The sequence below is a fragment of the Ahaetulla prasina genome, chromosome 2 (assembly GCF_028640845.1).
Source record: "Ahaetulla prasina isolate Xishuangbanna chromosome 2, ASM2864084v1, whole genome shotgun sequence".
Taxonomy (NCBI): domain Eukaryota; kingdom Metazoa; phylum Chordata; class Lepidosauria; order Squamata; family Colubridae; genus Ahaetulla; species Ahaetulla prasina.
Window position 1 is genome coordinate 131,562,761 of NC_080540.1, and position 19,274 is coordinate 131,582,034.

Genomic DNA, 19,274 nt, shown 5'->3' on the forward strand with positions numbered 1-19,274 from the left:
AATAACCTGTTTCCGCATTTCCTTTCAAGGGACTTCCAAAATGTTCAGAAGTATCTCTTAAAGCATATCATAAACATTTTATAAATTCCCTAGATTATTATTATTATATACACAACAATATGAAATTACAGCTACCAGTTCTTTAACTGGTGTTAGCCTTCATAAGCATTGAGTTCTTCCCAAGAACCTAGGATGTGTTAATGTATCAGGGTGGTATATATGCAGATCCAAGTCATGTGGCCTTTTGTAATTAATAGATGGAAATTTTGTCAATGTGCAGATTTACTAAGTGTCATCCAAGGCTTTTTCATATACCATCCATCCAGTGTACTGATAACCACCATGACCACAGCCAATTTATGCCATAATCTTTCAACTTTGTGATAATTGTGCTACTTGGTGATCTCCAATTCTTTGTCTTCTATTCTACGACCCCTGATATTGTCACATCAATTATCCACATTATAATTATCCATTCTTCTTCTTTTCAACCACACTTAAATCTGTTGTGTTATGTGGCAAGACTTTATCGGTTTGTATTTGGAAATCCCACAATATTTTAACCTGCTCATTTTTAATCAATTTTTACAACTATATCTTCCCACTAATTTACATTACTGGGTCATGATAATTTTTCATAATCTTCTTGCACGAGCTGTGATTATAATCTACTATTTCTTCTTCTTCTTTGCACAACCTGCACTTGGAATCATGATGATGATTTTTTTTCAGTTCTGGCCTTGATTGTATTAGTTCAAATAGCTTGCTCTTGAGCAACCAAAATCAAGCCTTCAGTTTCTTTCTTTTTTTAATTCTTCCAATTGTAAGCTATTGTCAGGTTTTATCTTTTCTACTTTCTACTTTCCCCTCCATCTTTTAAAAAAATTGACCATGTAATGCTTTTCCTTGCGGCATTTTGTTTATTTATTATTTTTGTATTCAAATATTTTTTTTCTGTACATTCAGTAAGTTCCAATTTTTATCTTGCATCAGTCCCCTTTTTTACTGACTTTTACATAACCGAATGCATGCTTCACAGTTTGTTTGACCTAAAGTAAACTTCTGCCTCTATTTTTTGCAGAGCAGGTATAATCTATCATCACTTCAGGGTCATAATGCATAACAAATAGTCATCAGCTCGAGGTTAGTGACCACCCCATCGTGGTTATCAGGGATGTTAAGCTCATTCTTGTATAGTTCTTCTGTTTATTTTTGCCACCTCTTCTTAATCTCTTCTGCCTCTGTTAGGTCCCTGCCATTTTGGTCCTTTATCATGCCCATCTTTGCATGAAACGTTCCTTCATATCTCCAATTTTCTTGAATAGATCTCTGGTCCTCCCTACTCTATTGTTTTCTTCTATTTCTTTGCACTGTTCATTTAAGAAGGCATTCTTATCTCTTCTAGCTATTCTCTGGAATTCTGCGTTCAACTGGGTGTATCTTTTTCTTTCTCCAATGCCTTTCGTTTCTCTTCTTTTCTCAGCTATTTGCAAAGCTTCCTCAGACATTTTGCTTTCTTGCCTTTCTCTTTAGTTGCTACCTCTTGTACAATATTGCGAACCTCCGTCCATAGTTCATCAGGCACTCTGTCTATCAGATCTAATTCTTTAAATATGTTTGTCACCTCTACTGTATATTCATCAGGGATATGATTTAGTTCATACCTGAGTGGCCTAGTGCTTTTCCCTACTTTCTTTAGTTTAAGCCTAAATATTACAAGAAGAAGCTCATGATCTGAGCCACAGTCAGCTCCTGGTCTTGTTTTTACTGACTGTATAGAGCTTCTCCATCTTTGGCTGCAGAGCACATAGTCAATCTGATTTCTGTGTTGACCATCTGGTGATATCCATGTGTAGAGTCGTCTCTTAGGCTGTTGGAAAAGAGTGTTTGCTATGACCATCGTATTATCTTCTTTTTTTTTTTATTCAAAACGTTTTACAAAAAAAAAATTCCCCCCTTTCCCCCCCAACCCCCCTCCCTTCACTAATCCCTCCCCCCTCCCCCCTGACTTCCCGGATGAAGCACAAGGTATAGTTAAAAATAAAACAAACATATGCTAAGAAGATTTTCCCCCAAAACTATTATACCAATTTTCCCTCTCTAGCTCTGACTTCCTCCTAACACAACCAAAATCCTTCAAGAAAAAAAAATATTAACAATTAAGAATAACAAAATATGTAAATCAATAAAACAAATTAATCCTAAAGTATTTAAAACCAACTAAAACATAAAAATCCAATCCAATTCAAAGAATATCTCCCTTATAGCTTCTATAACCATATAATTTCCCCCCCAGGTCTTTCTTACATAAACTCTTTCAAAAATATTCTATTCAAAATACAATACAACACATTATAAAATTTCAATACCAAGAATTACAGTAGCTATTCAAATTTAGTCCATCCTCGTCAAAATCCAGTATAAATCCAAATACCTAGTCTTTTATAATAGATATAAAACATATAATCAACCCATTTCTTCCAGATCTTCCTCACATATTGTCTTTCAGGGACAGTAATATTTCTGTCTGTTAATAATTCAAAGAATAATACTTTTGTCTCTTGCCATATTTTTTGATGCATTAATCTCTGTCTTTCCTTCATTTCTCCTTTTGAAAAGTCAGTCACAATATTGCCTAATAGATCCTTATGTTCAAAAATCCACAAATTACTACCATATATTCCATCAATCCAAAGAGAGAATTCTTGAAAAGCATTAAGCCTGTAAATTTTTTCAGTTCGGGAGACAGCCTCCTGTAGCACAAATTCTGACATTTCATCCAAACTATTTAAAGGAAACTTCTTTACATCAACTTGTTTATTCACGATCATATCTTCATATTTATCCATTTTTATTTGTATCTCCTCCATTGCATTTAATGTTTCAGTTCGTATTTTTGAATAATTAAATACATTATTTCTGTGTAGTCCTGTATAAAGTCACGAATCCATTCTTCTGAAAGAACCTTCATGGCAAAGTTCTTGCTGAAAATCCCCTTATGAAATACTTAAACAACGTAATATAATCCAACAATCCAGAATCATGATGTCTCCATTCAGTTTCGATTTCACAGCAAGGCTGGTCTATTTGCAGTTAGTCTAAAACGCCATTTTAAGAGAAGGAAAAAATAATAATTTTTCTCTCTTTAAAAAAGGAGGAAGTCAGGAAATCAACAATACTTGCAAACCAATAATTGTTCACTCATGCTTCTTCCGCCTGCTTATAGAAATCCACAAAAAGAAATCAATTGTTAGCAGAACTTGGACACCTTCCTCTTTTCCTGCTGTTGCAGGAGACGCGCTGGATAATGGAGGTAGGAGGAATTCAAAGGGATTCGACCTTTCGGGACTTTGCATAACAAAAACAAAGCCCCTAGGGGAATCTACCTCTCTCCCCCCTGCTCTTTCCCCTGCTCTCTCAACCAGAGAGGGAAAATTAAGTCGGGAACAGCTGTTCGTAGCTATTTACACCGGCTTTTACAATATCCAGTGCGGAGTGCCATAAATTAGCACCCAGCGAGAAAGGTGGCGCCCAGTGGAAGTCGACCATCGTATTATCTTGACAGAATTCTATCAGCCTGTGCCCTGCTTCATTTTGTACTGCAAGGGCATACTTGCCTGTTATTCCAGTTATCTTTTGGCTTCCTACTTTAGCATTCCAATCTCCCATGATGATAAGGACATCATTTTTGGGTGTTAATTCTATAAGGTGCTGTAGGCTTCATAGAACCGATCAATTTCATCATCTTCAGCACCAGTGGTTGGGGCATAGACTTGAACTACTGTGATATTGAATGGTTTGCCTTGGATTCGGACTGAGATCATTCTGTCATTTTGGGGATTGTATCCCAGTATTGCTTTTCCTACTTTTTTATTGTTATGAAGGCTACTCCATTTCTTAATAATAATAATATCAGAGTTGGAAGGGACCTTGGAGGTCTTCTAGTCCAACCCCCTGCCCAGGCAGGAAACCCTACACCATTTTAGACAAATGGCTATCCAACATTTTCTTTAAAATTTCCAGTGTTGGAGCATTTACAATTTCTGCAGGCAAGTTGTTCCACTGATTAATTGTTCTAACTGTCAGGAAATTTCTCCTTAGTTCTAGGTTGCTTCTCTCCTTGATTAGTTTCCACCCATTGCTTCTTGTTCTACCCTCAGGTGCTTTGGAGAATAGTTTGACTCCCTCTTCTTTGTGGCAACCCCTGAGATATTAGAACACTGCTATCATGTCTCCCCTAGTCCTTCTTTTCATTAAACTAGGCATACCGAGTTCCTTTGTAATTTTGCCACCTCTTCTTAATCTCTTCTGCCTCTGTTAGGTCCCTGCCATTTTGGTCCTTTATCATGCCCATCTTTGCATGAAACGTTCCTTCATATCTCCAATTTTCTTGAATAGATCTCTGGTCCTTCCTACTCTATTGTTTTCTTCTATTTCTTTGCACTGTTCATTTAAGAATGCACTCTTATCTCTTCTAGCTATTCTCTGGAATTCTGCATTCAACTGGGTGTTATCTTTCTCTTTCTCCCTTGCCTTTTGCTTCCCTTCTTTCCTCAGCTATTTGCAGAGCTTCCTCAGATAGCCATTTTGCTTTCTTGCATTTCTTTTTCTTTGGAATGGTTTTAGTTGCTACCTCTTGTACAATGTTGCGAACCTCTGTCCATAGTTCATCGGGCACTCTCAGATGTACTATGCTGCTAGCTCAGAACCTGTATAATTTGGCTGAGAACTTACATGAAAAGGAATAGTCTGGTGTAGGGGTACATTGTATTCAGCAATTAACAATAAAAGAACCTTAATATTGTTTAATATCACACGTTTGGTTGCTATTATTCATAATTCAAAAGGTGAATTCTCCAGAAATATTGACCCACTTTTCCTGGATTTAAGGTTATAACAGTCCTTGTGTGCCTCTGACAAAACCATTTAATCAACTCTGCTTGGAATGAAGGGGAAAAAGTGAATTCCGATTCCCTAAGATAAGGCAACAGAGGAAAACAATATTTAGTGATAGCAGGATATGCCTGAAGTTTAGTAAGATGAACAACAGCTTCTCAGTCTCCAACAACACTAGAATATCGTATAAGCAGCAATGCGGTCTACATTCTGAGGGACAGGACGTGTGCTTTGTGGATCAGTGGCTGCAAGAATGTATGTATTTTCATGTAAATCATCTTTACTACCTTTCTTCAAAGATTTCAGGACATGTTTTAAGGCAGTGGTCACCAACCGGTGGTCCGTGGACCACTGGTGGTCCACGATAAAATTTTGGTGATCCTCAGAAAAATTATTTGCATTTTTTATATTGCACTAAATCAGGGGTCCTTAAACTACAGCCCCGGCACACATACGTGCAATGAACGTTTGTGTTGCTGCAGAGAGTCTCTCCCTTTGGGATCTTTTTGTGTGGGTCAGAGGGGTGCAGAAATTCTGACTTGGGGTCTGCTTCGGCCTCCTGGTGTGAGGCTTTGGGCAAAGGCTGGAGGAAAGTGCCACTGGTGGCAAAGAACCGGAGGGCCTTGTCCTAATAGGACTGCATCATGGCCTGGAACTGGCTGACCATCTCAGCCCGCTGAGCCTCCAGGCGCCGGTACCTGCCCTTGCACTCCTACAGGTCTTCTCTCTGCTTGGAAAGCCTATGCTCGTAGTCCTCAGTGAGGTGCTTCTGCTGAACCTCCTTCTCGGCCAGATGAGCTGTTTGGCCATCTCTTTCTCATGCTGGCTGCTTAGCTCCAACAACTGCTTCCTGTTGGGGCCCTAAGGAGCCCGGGTGAGGAGACAAGGAGTGGCTGGGAGGGGAGGGGCAAGTAGAGGCTGGCGAGGCGCCCCTTGACGTGACATCGAGTTGTCCATGCCCACCCAGTTACATGACCACCTACCCACCCGCACCCAGCCGGTCATTAGGCAGATCATATTAGTGGTCCGCAGGATTTAAAATTATGAATTTAGTGGTCCCTGAGGTCTGAAAGGTTAGTGACCCCTGTGTTAAGGTTAAAAACAAATGCAATATTATGAACTCATTTCAAAGAAATGAAGGAATTAAACAGTACAGCGTATTAAGCAGAGGTTACAATAGCATTATCATCATATTTTTCACTGGCCTATCTTTCAGCTGGACGCTCAGCAAGCCATAATAAACACTTCAACATGATAAATCTATAAACAACAGAGGTAGCTAATATCACAAGCATTTTCAAAATAAAAAGGAAATATAAAATTCACGAATTCTTACACACTTTTGCTGCAGGTAAGATCTGCTCTCCTGTTATACCAAGTCTGAAGATGTGTCCAATGTCTTAAAACACTTAAACATACAGAAAAAGGCCTCCTATGATCTTCTTTCTTAGCCAACCTATTATTCATTGGTTATTATTCAACCTGCATTCTTCTGCGCATGTGCAGGATGGCGGCGTTGTAAAATACATGCCGACAGCGGGTCGGGTTTTTTCCCGGCCGGGAAGCCGCGGAGGTGGCTGCTAGGCTGCCCGGACCCATCGCCCCGCAGATTATCTCCCCGACAGCCGGACAGAGATCTTTAGGTCCCGTTAGACCCCCGGCTGCCGGGGAACGGGGCTGAAGTGTCGGGCGGCAGACGGCGGATGGCGGCGGCCATCTTGGGTGGGCGCGGCATGGGGCTGCGCCCGCCGGGAAGAACGGAGAGCTGTGGCCGAGCTGCCTGGGCTTATCGCTCTATGGACCATCTTCCTGACAGCCGGATAGAGACCTGTGGGCCCTGCTGGACCCCCGGCTGCCAGGAACGGGCTAAAGTGCCGGGCGAGCAGCGGACGGCGGACGGGGGCGGCCATTTTGGTTGGGCGTGGCATGGGGCAGCGCCCGCCAGCGCCCGCCGGGAAGACCGGAGAGCTGTTGCCGAGCGGCCTGGAGCTATCGCCCTGTGGACCATCTTCCCGACAGCCGGATGAAGACCTGTGGGCCCTGTTGGACCCCCGGCTGCCAGGAACGGGGCAGAGGCGCCGGGCGGGTAGCAGCGCCCGCTGAGAAGAGCCGGCCCGGTTTTGTGGTTCGCTGCCAGGCGGCCGCATGGGTCATCAGTGGCCGATTACCCAGCATGGGTGCCCCCGGCTGAAGCGCCCAGCGGCAATGATACCAACAGTGGCCCTGATACCATCGGAGGCCACTACTAATGATGATGAACGACGGCCGCCATTTTGGAAGGGCGCGGATTGGCGCGCGCTAGAAATGGCCTGGCTTGGCCGAGGGTTGCTGCAGCCGGTCGTCAGGACATCGGCGACTGAGTGTGGGCCGCTGATTTTTTGGCAGCTCTGCTTAGCAGCACGGATACCAACAACCCAACGATTCACCATCATTGACCGCATTTGCCATCTTTGCGGATGCCTGGACGGTTTGCCGCACTTTTTGAGCGGCAGTGTTATCGCCGGTTTGGATACGAACAGCTCTGGCAGGTGGAACTTTGACCTTAGTCGATGGGTGACATTATGGGCAGAATTCATCAGCCCAACTTTTATTTCATCTAACTGTTGCCCTACCGGCCTTTTGGCGTTGTCTGTGACTGTTCCGGTCTCACCCATCGTCCGCAATACCATCTACTGACCGGGAACTTTTCCTCTCCCCGCTGTTATTTAGATCTTTATGCATGAAATATACGGCTGCCGAACTTCTTCAACTGCGAGGTTCCCCCGCCTCGCAGGAATGGCCATCTGGGTTATCGAGGGCCGGCCTTAACGAGGGGTCTTGGGACCCGGAGAGGTGGCATGCGAGGAAGAAGAATTTATGGGGTTTTGTACATAGGTTTTTTAATAAGGGTTTTTTAAAGGGGGGGAGGAAAGTGACGGGAGGGGGGGAGATCCCGTCGGGGAGGGTTGGTTCAGTCCCAGTCCCAGTTCACGGCGTTTTTTCATCTGGTCCGAGGGAGGGGGGTGAGGGGTTCGTTCCAGAATTGGAAGTTGGTTCCATCTGTACGGTAAGTGGGAGGGGCAGATATGGCGGAAGCAAGGGGCCGTATCGTTCGTTGGGAGCACGTGTTCGCTGTTTAAAAGCGATCGTGTGCTCCGGCCCCCTAGTCTTTCCCCGTTCCCCGGAAGGTCAGGATCCTCAGAGCCCGGGCCTCCGGTTGATGTTGTGCAATGCCCGGTCCGTGGTTAACAAGGCCCCCCTGATTTGCGATCTTATCCAGGGGGAATCCACGGACTTTATGGGCATTACGGAGACCTGGCTGGGTGCAGAAGGGGTGCCCTAGTTGAACTGTGCCCGCCAGGTTTCGAGCATTCCATCAGCCAAGGGCCCAGGGTAGGGGTGGAGGGGTGGCGGTTGTAATGAGAGAGGGTCTAGAGCCGAGAGAGACCACTGTTCCTCAGATAGCCGGCTGTGAATCGCTTCTTGTGAAGTGGGGCCATAAGAATCAGATGGGTTTGTTGATCGCGTACCTGGCTCCTTGCTACGTGACTACAGCCCTGCCTGAGCTACTGGAGGTGCTTGCCGGGGTGGCTGTTGAGATCCCCAGACTTTTGGTCATGGGCGATTTCAATCTGCCATCGGCTGGCTTGTCATCAACAGTGGTTCAGGAGTTCCAGGCTTCCATGACGGCCTTGGACCTGATTCAAGTAACTGATGGCCCTACTCACACGGGGATCTGCGCTGGATCTGATTTATATCTCTGGACAGTGGTTTAATGATCTGGTAGTAAGAGATTTAGTGACAATACCGGTGTCATGGTCAGATCATTTTCTCCTCCGCCTAGACTTTCAGACCGCTACTCACCACTGCAGGAGACGGAGCCAATGCGTTGGTTCCGTCCCAGGCGCCTGATGGACCCTGAGAGGTTCCAGACGGAGCTTGGGCGTTCCTGAGGATCTTACCCATGGCACGACTGAAGAACTAGTCGCGCCTGGGAACAGGCCGCGGCTGGGGCTTTGGACCGTGTCGTGCCTTTGCGACCTCTGACCCGGCGCAGATCTCGATTAGCTCCTTGGTTCTCTGAGGAGCTGAGAGATGAAACGCCGGAGAAGACGCCTAGAGAGCACCTGGAGGTCCAGCCGCTCCGGCTGATCGGACACTAGTTAGGTCTTTTCAAAGACCTACCTAGTGGCACTGAGGGTGGCGAGGCGCCCACGCCTCCCTCATTGCGTCGGCAGATAACCGCCCGGCCGACCTGTTTCGGGTGATCCGTTTCCTCCTTCACCAGGGGGGGCGGGATGAACCCTTACAGGGACGTGCCCAGGAGTTTAGCGGGTATCTATACGATAAAATCGCTCAGCTTCGGGATAGCTTGGACCAAGATTGCGATGATCCAGATGAGATGACTGAGGCTCGTCTTGTTGATGTGGTTTGGGATGAGTTTGATTCTGTGGCTCCGAGGACATGGACAGGTTGCTGGGGAGGCTGCATGCCACTACATGTTTACTGGACCCGTGCCCCTCCTGGCTGGTGCTGGCCACTCAGGAGGTGACACGAGGCTGGCTCCGGGGTATTATAAATGCTTCTTTGATGGAGGGGGTCTTTCCCGCTGCCTTGAAAGAGGCGGTGGTGAGACCCCTCCTCAAGAAGCCTTCCCTGGACCCAGCTATTTTGGGTAATTATCGTCCAGTCTCCAACCCTCGCTTTGTTGCGAAGGGTGTAGAGAGGGGGGGGGGACGGCAGGTCCCTCAGGACCTGGAGGGAGGTGTCTATCTAGCCCGGTTCCAGCCCGGCTTCCGGCCCGGTTATAGCACGGAGACAGCTTTGGTCGCGTTGGTGGATGACCTCTGGAGGGCCAGGGATAGGGGTTGTTCCTCTGCCCTGGTCCTGTTGGATCTCTCATCGGCTTTTGATACCATCGACCATGGTATCCTGCTGCGCCGGTTGGAGGGGTTGGGAGTGGGAGGCACCGTTTATCGGTGGTTCTCCTCCTACCTCTCCGACCGGTCGCAGTCGGTGTTGACAGGGGGGCAGAGATCGGCCGCGAGGCGCCTCACTTGTGGGGTGCCGCAGGGGTCGATTCTCTCGCCTCTCCTGTTCAACATCTACATGAAGCCGTTGGGCGAGGTCATCAGTGGCTTTGGGGTGAGTTATCATCTGTACGCTGATGATACTCAGCTGTACTTTTCCACCCCAGGCCACCCCAGCGAAGCTGTCGAAGTGCTGTCCCGTTGTTTGGAGGCCGTACGGGTCTGGATGGGGAGAAACAGACTCAGACTCAATCCATCCAAGACGGAGTGGCTGTGGATGCCGGCATCCCGGTACAGTCAGCTGCAATCGCGGCTGACTGTTGGGGGCGAGTCACTGGCCCCAACGGAAAGAGTGCGCAACTTGGGCGTTCTCCTGGATGAACGGCTGTCGTTTGAAGATCACTTGACGGCCGTCTCCAGGAGAGCTTTTTACCAGGTTCGCCTGGTCCGCCAGTTCGCCTTTCTTGACCGGGATGCCTTATGCACGGTCACTCATGCTCTCGCCACTTCTCGACTGGATTATTGCAATGCTCTCTACATGGGGCTACCTTTGAAGTGTACCGGAGACTGCAGTTAGTCAGAATGCAGCTGCGCGGGTGATTGAGGAGCACCGCGTTGCTCCCGGTAACACCTCTCCTGCGCAGTCTGCACTGGCTACCTGTGGTCTTCCGGTGCGCTTCAAGGTTTTGGTTACCACCTTCAAAGCGCTCCATGGCTTAGGGCCCGGTACTTACGGGACCGCCTGCTGTTCCACATGCCTCCCACCGACCGTCGCAGTCGGTGTTGACAGGGGGCAGAGATCGGCGCGGGCGCCTCACTTGTGGGGTGCCGCGGGGTCGATTCTCTCGCCTCCTGTTCAACATCTACATGAAGCCGTTAGGCGAGGTCATCAGTGGCTTTGGGGTGAGTTATCATCTGTACGCTGATGATACTCAGCTGTACTTTTCCACCCCAGGCCACCCCAGCGAAGCTGTCGAAGTGCTGTCCCGTTGTTTGGAGGCCGTACGGGTCTGGATGGGGAGAAACAGACTCAGACTCAATCCATCCAAGACGGAGTGGCTGTGGATGCCGGCATCCCGGTACAGTCAGCTGCAACGCGGCTGACTGTTGAAGCAGTCACTGGCCCCAACGGAAAGAGTGCGCAACTTGGGCGGTCCCCTGGATGAGCGGCTGTCGTTTGAAGATCACTTGACGGCCGTCTCCAGGAGAGCTTTTTACCAGGTTCGCCTGGTCCGCCAGTTGCGCCCCTTTCTTGACCGGGATGCCTTATGCACGGTCACTCATGCTCTCGTCACTTCTCGACTGGATTATTGCAATGCTCTCTACATGGGGCTACCTTTGAAGTGTTACCGGAGACTGCAGTTAGCCGAGAATGCAGCTGCGCGGGTGATTGAGGGAGCACCGCGTTGCTCCCGGGTAACACCTCTCCTGCGCAGTCTGCACTGGCTACCTGTGGTCTTCCGGGTGCGCTTCAAGGTTTTGGTTACCACCTTCAAAGCGCTCCATGGCTTAGGGCCCGGGTACTTACGGGACCGCCTGCTGTTTCCACATGCCTCCCACCGACCCGTACGCTCTCACAGAGAGGGTCTTCTCAGGGTGCCGTCCGCCAAGCAATGCCGGCTGGCGGCCCCCAGGGGAAGGGCCTTCTCTGTTGGAGCTCCTACTCTCTGGAACGACCTTCCCCCCGGTTTGCGCCAAATATCTGACCTTCGGACCTTTCGTCGGGAATTAAAAACTTATTTATTCATCCAAGCGGGACTGGACTGATTTTTTAGATTTTTTAAATTTCTAAATTTTAAATTTTAAATTTTTAAATTTTCTGTAATTTTATATGGGGTATTTTAGGTTGGTCAATTTGACGGTTTTAATTCGGCCACTATTGAATAGGTATTTTAAATTGATTTTTAACTTTGTATACTTACTGCTTTTTATCTTGGCTGTACACCGCCCTGAGTCCTTCGGGAGAAGGGCGGTATAAAAGTTTAATTAATAATAATAATAATAATTCATTTAACCCTAAAAATTAGCTGCATATTTTTCAAGGGATTGCATTTCTGATCTCACAGACCACAAAACTAATCTAATCTCACATCAGATAGGAAAATTTGCCTTTTGCTGCCAGAGAAATATTCTTTTCCTTCCATGTCAATCCTTTTTCTGAAGAACCAAGATTGAAGTTACAATGCAATTGTTAAAAATACTTGTCCAATGGCCATATAGAAATTTAGTAACTCTATCTACATTAAATACGTATTTTATAGATTGGCAACCATCAGGTAATTAAGTTCCTGAAGTCCCCATGGTCATTTGTATTTACATTCAGATACTTGACCACCGGTTCATATTTATGATGGTTGCAGTGTCCTAAGATCATATGATCCATTTTTGCAACTTACTGACAAGCAAAGTCAATGAAGAACCAGATCCACTTAAGAACGGTGTTACTAATTTAATAACTGCAGCGACTCACTTAACAAATGTGGCAAGAAAAGTTGTAAAATGGGGCAAAACTCATTTAGTATATTTCTCAGCAACATAAACTTTTGGTTCAATTGTGGTCATAAGTAGAGGACTACCTTTAACTCTCAATGAGTTGTCTCTACGACTAGAGTCAAATATAAGAAACCAGGAAGAGGCCAAACGATACAGTAGTCCTCACTTACCAATTGTCTCATTTAGTAACTATTCAAACTTTTTCAATAGTGTTGAAAAAGATTTATGACTAGTCATCAAATTTATGGCCATCACAAGCATCCTGAGGTCGCATGATCACAATTCAGGCATTTTGAAACTAACTTGATTCACAATGATCCCAGTGTCCTGCAGTCATATGATTGCCATTTATGACCTTCACAACTGGCTTCCAACAAAATAAATTGTTTACTTCCAGCAATAAGTCGCAAATTGCAGTCATGTGATACATAGTGGGTTGCACTTACCTTTGCTACCGGTTCGGAACCAGGTGCATGTGCGCATGCTTCCCTCATACATGGCCCTTCTTTGCATGCACAAAACTTTCTCTGCATACGCAGAGCGTCCGTGATAACGTCTGGGTGGGTGGGCGAAGCCTCCCACTACGAAGCCTCCCACTACGGGTTCGCCCAATCGGGGCGAACTGGTAGAAACCCACCACTGATGTGACATCACATTAAATAACCGTGGGTGATTTGCTTAACAACTAAAGTGGAAATGATGTCATATGTTGGACATGGTCACTTGATGCTTTTCTTAAGGTCCATGTCGTTTAGTGACGGAGTTGCCAGTCCCAACTGAACTGCCAACTCCTAGACAGGACACATAATTAGAACGACTAATTCAATTTTATTGTAAGGCTACATTAAATGAATTGACAAGTCTGAAAGTACAAATTTCCCACCACCACTTTTAACCGTTTGATCCATTTGAGCACGTCCTTCCTAAGTTTCTTTCTCTGAGTGTTAAGCCATTGGGGCCTCCTACTTCTCTTGTCTGATTGCTTCTTAGGCAGCATCTCTACCCTCATCTCTACCCCAAGGTCATCCATACATTCAGATACATTAAGCGATGATTACCTGTATATTTATTGTGGAATGCAAACTAAACATTTTGAGTTAACAATGTGACAATTGATGTTGCTAAGCTAATGTTTTAAGCCATAATATGAGCAGCTATGCAGCCTGTAAAATTTTAGAATGCTTTCTTTTTTAAATATATGATCTACAAAAATTATCTGAAGTGTCCTGAAACTTCGTATTACAATGAAGATAAAAAAGGATAATGATTCATAGCCACACTAAGTAAGTATAAAGCTTGTATCAGTGCCAAAAGGAAAATAGCTATCTTCTGTGTCTAGAAATTATAATTCAGGTCCCTATTCAATTTTCTTAGGAAAACATGATTGGACTACTAATGCAATCCTCACTGGGGGAAAAAAAAGATTAGCCCATAGATCAAAAAGAGGTGAAACAAAGAGACAGACAAGGGATGTGGATAATTAAAGAACAGGTGTTCTCAGCAAATTGGAACACACCAAAATCAACCAGCAAAATCTGCAACTTGCTTCAGCTACATTAAAGGACGGAAAATTGCCATCAACAAAGTTGAAGCACCGGAAACCTACGGTTGAGCACAACTGTTACTTAAAGGCAAAATGGTCTTCCTCATTGGAGGAAAAAAAGTGCTGTCTGATTTATTGCTATAAGATTTTTTGAAGTAAACTCTTTTTCAGATTGGAAATCTATCTTACTTTTGCTGGGTTATTAATTCTGAAGCAAACTTCACCATTAATTTGCATAAGATCATATCTTCAAATACTTCTTTCTCCTAAAGGGTTCTACCATGAAGTTCATTACCAGAATGAATAATCACAAATCACTGCACCTGAATTATGAATTTTGTTTTCCAGTCTCCTGTATTAAGAAAGAATATTTTGTTGTTCATGCATTTTAAATTAAGCTAAAAGTTTAAAGGAAAGTTTGATGAATGCGAATACAAATAACAAATGTTTACTGGTGTATCACACCAGTAAGTATGACTGAATAAGCCTTATCTGAGAGGAGAAAGAGAATGTACTTGATGCTAGAAAAATAATGCCTAAACTTTTTATTAAGAAAGATTTCATATTTGTTGTTAGTTGCAAAGTTGTGTCCGACCCATTGTGACCCCATGGACAACGTTCTTCCAGGCCTTCCTATCCTCTACCATCCTCTGGAGTCCATTTAAGCTCACGCCTACTGCTTCAGTGACTCGATCCAGCCACCTCATTCTCTGCAATCCCTTTCTTCTTTTGTCCTCAATCCTTCCCAGCATTAGGCTCTTCTCCAGTGAGTCATATGGGTTTCATATAGGTACTATTAAAAAGCCCAAAGGGGTTATGTCTAATAATCAGCAGCCAAAAAAACAAAAAACAAAAAAGGAATTTTGGGAATTGAAGTCCACAAGTCTTAAAGTTGCCAAGGTTGGAGACCCCTGAACTAAATAATATACCACACTCTTCAACCTATAACATTTAAGCATAAATCCTTTGTAATTTTTAGCGGATATACCTATTAATTGTGCAATAAGTATATTATCTCCCAAACAGAAAAATCATTATAAAGGAATTGGACCATATTTTGTACTATTCTCTCTCCCTTCCTCTCTCTCTCCCCGCCCTTCCTTCCCTCTCTCTTCCTCTTTAAAACAGAGCCACTGCCCAAGTTCCCTTTACGATTAATCTAAAGCTGTCAACATCAGCAGAAACCAATCCAGGATATTTCCACCTTCTCCAAAAATGTGTGACATACGATACTTGTACCTGAATGCATACTGTATATTTGCAAGCAATCACAGTCCAAAAAAGAACAGAGCAATGAGCAAACCTACCCCAATCACTAATAATTAAAGTTAATTGCCTGTAAAATCAGAGTACCCCATTTAGAAAATTAATTCCTTCCTCTCCCACTCTCTCACACACATAAGTCAGCTTCTCACTAAGGAACAAACATACAGATATTCCTCAACTCACAAACCACAACTGGGACCAGAATTGCTGTCACTAAGCAATGTGGTCATAAAGTGTGACTGCTTTGTTAGAGAAAGCAATTTGGACAGTCCTGTTTGCCATCATTAAGTGAATGCGCTGGTTGTTAGGCAAGGAAACTGACAGGAAGTTGCGAATCCCAGGCAGGACAGATGGAGGAGGGAGTGAGGAAGTGCCTGGGAGGGTGCACAAGAGCCTTAGAACAGCTTGGATTTTCAGCCCTAAAGTAGAGAAGCTTCTGAAACCATCCTACTCTGCGGTTGAAAGTTCTCTGTGTTGAAATCCAAGCAGGATTATCTAGGCTTATGTTTTGTTGATTCCTGGCTCAAGAGACTATCATCCGATTTATTCTGTGCCCGGGTTGAATGCAGAAAATGGAGCCTGATTTTCAGTACTATCGCAACTGTTAATTTCACAGAATCAATTAACTCTTGTTGCTTTTATGCCCTGCATAAGAATATTCTTATATTTCTTTGACATACATAATCAAAGACGGATGACACACAGGCAACATACATTTGGAACACTTCTAGTGATGACCCCCAACCTAGAACAAAAGTGACAAACCTTCTGAAAATGTGAGCTTGGGGTTTCTCTTTCATCCTAAGGGTAACAACCTTACTACCAAGACTCTTCAAAATCTTATAACATTCTATAGATAAAGCAATAAGATTTTGAGGTATTCAGTGGGATACTTAAAAGAGAAGGTAGCAGCATGAAGAGGGCAATAAATGTATGTGTCAGAAGTGTGAACATCTGATGCATGACATCAAGCCAATTATCTATACCCTATTACAGGGGTCCTGAACCCCCGGCCCAGGGCCCACTACTGGGTCTTGAGTGCCTTTCGGAACCGGGCCATGGAAGTAGTGGGCGAGAGCAGGCGTGTGTGTGCCTACCCACTTGTGTGAGCACGGGCACACGCGCTTGCCACACATGTGCAACCAACCCCTCTCCCCTGCCCTGCCAGTCTGCAAAGCTGAAAAAAGCTGGGCAACTCTGCCCTATTAGGATGAGCCACAGGTCAAGTGCAACGAAGGAATTGGGAAAATAATGTAAGCAACTAAAATATGGTATAAAAATACAATCTTAAAACATGACTCTCATATGGGATAGAATATAGGAAATAAAAATGCAAATAAGGAGCCAGAGTACCTGAACTGAAGTGAGGAAATTAAAAATGGATTCTTTAGAAATTGTATCAACAGGCTGGATGCACAGGCAATGTCTGTTTCATAACCTCATAAGCTGAATCAATAAAAATGAAGGTGATTACCATGCTGAAAAGAAGCAATTAAATCTAACACTATTAGACAAGTTAGATACATAGACAGACAGACCGACCGACCGACAAGGACGCAGACATATAATGAGCTGGAACAGACAAATCTTCATAATTGGAATGCATTAATTTACTGATGGTTTACAACAACTGATTCAAAAGAGACATTCACATCAGACTAAACAAGACAAGCGACAACAACTAACAAATTTTATTGTCCCCTAAGGAAAATATTTTAAAATCAGATCAAGCAAGGCAGTTATTCTCATTTATGGCTAAGCTCCTCTAGTCAGTATAAATTGTGCTATTTCCTCTGTTACTTATTGATACTTTATTCTTTTCCAACAGCTCCCTACCTTTTATTCTTTATGCAGCTATTTATTCTGCTACTTTAAATATTTTAGGGAATTGTAACTATCAAAAAATGAGGGGGGGGCGACTTTTCAGATGATGCTGAACCTCACCCCCCACCCAACAGCAGTCTGAGCCAGTGCGTGGCCAATACTGAGGGACTCCAGGAGTTGTAATCCTGCACCGTAAGGAAGGCACAGATTCCAGTGCCAGAAAGGCAGACACTACTCAAAGGCTTCATTAAGAATCTGCAAGATGCTGGACACTTACTGGAGAAATCAGTTTGATCTAAGGTTCCTGACCTGTGCATTTCTGGGCATAGATTTGTAAGCAGCTTGGTAAGGAGACTGTGAGTTACAGTTTTGGTTTAGGCACAAAATCAGCTGGGTGACCTTGGGCTAGACTCTTTCTCTCATCTGTAGGAAGGAGTTAATGGCAAACCACTTCTGACAAACCTTGCTAAGAAAATTGCAGGGTCTTTTTCCAGGCAATCTCTAAGAATTGGACTTGATTGAAGAAGAAAGAAAAGGGGGGCAGGGGAGGGGAGGGAAGGGAAGGATGCTGTCAGGCTTTTCATAACCTGATTGTTTTATAGCCCGTTTTAGGACCAATAAGAACTGCTTTCCTTGTTCAAAGTTAAGGGATGGGCATGCCAATACAACAGCATAATGAAGGCATGAATTATTAATATATGTGAATCTATTCCTTAGGTTGAAAAAACGTGGTTTCAAATAGGTGTTGCTGTTCCTAGTAAACTGAAAAGATGCTATTTTTCAGAAAGTTAATGCAAGGACACAGGGTCCTACCACATATAGGACAAAAAATGGTAATGAACAGCAAGCTTGCAGTTTAGGATGTAGATATACTTCCACTGTTACTTTCCACAATCAAATTAGGGGGGAAAAAGAGACTGCCAATTTCCTAAGATGACCGCTACTTAATTTTTTATTACCAGACTATTTATGGTGCTGTATCAGGAATCACTTTGGCACCATTTTGCTTATATTTTTACTATTCTAAATGTAAATATATCATGATAGAGAAGGGAGAAAAGAAAGCAAAACTGATAAGAAAACAGGATAAGAATGTGGCAATAATACAGGTAGATCTCGATTTACAATAGGTCACCTAGGATACCTGACCTAACTTGGGGTTACTTATGACCTGGATTCAAGGTTCCAATGGTTGCAACACACACACACACACACACACACACACACACACACACACACCCAGTCACATGACCACACTTCAGACGCTCAGCAGTGGGGACATATTTATAACTGTTTGCAGTGTCCTATGATCATTTGTTTGTGTTTTGCGATGATTTTGACAAAAACCAGTATTTATTCCTGATTTTCAGCAAAATCACATCCGTAGCAAGCCATTGGTTTACTTAATAACTACAGCTAATTACAGCGGCATTTGCTTTACAACTGCCACAAAAAAGATAATGAAATCAGGTTAGTTATGTGACCGACCCACTTTATGTCTGCCATAAGTTACAACACGATGGTCAGGCTTCATTATGATCATAACTCGAGGACTATCTGTATTATATACCATGGAATTGCTTTGGAATAAAGTTGCCAAAATAATGAACAAAACTATTTAACAATTAATTAAATGTAGAAATTCAATAAATTGTTTCTAGTAGTTACATAATTGCCTAAGGACATTTTGGGGTAGGTTTTGAAGCATAAACAATTCAATGAAGGAGTATAATAAAATATTACTATTAAATAATACAACCAGAAAAAAATCCCTGAGAAATGGAGACTACAATCAATTAGCAAAAAGTTCAAGCACATTTAAAGGGAGCAACATAGATGGATGGAAATAACCATATCCCAAATTAGCTCATGTGATTATTAGATCTAAGTATTCTTTCCTGAAACAAAATATACGGTTCTATCCTTTCACATTTCAACTGCTAAAATGATTTCAGTTGCTTCTGCATGAAAATAAATATCTTCATTATATTTTATTAAGTGAACTGAAAATGATAAAAACTTATCTGCAACTAAGGTAAATTTGAATAAGTTGAATAAGGGTTGACAATAGAAAGGGTTAGGGTTAGATCCTTTCCCCATGGAGATGGAAAACTCAACACATAATTGCACTTTTGTTGCCCGTAATATATTGCTCAACTGTGAATTTTCTTTTTACATACAATTACACTACACCTACTATGGCTCTGTTCCCCCTGGTCTTAAGTTACCAAAAAGTAACACAA

General features: G+C 43.7%; 1 protein-coding gene across 2 annotated transcripts in view; it reads right to left on the bottom strand.

The window, feature by feature from the left end:
* The window catches only part of TMEM104 (transmembrane protein 104), an 82,160-nt gene that overhangs the window by 17,604 nt on the left and 45,282 nt on the right, over window positions 1-19,274 (bottom strand). The window lies entirely within an intron of this gene.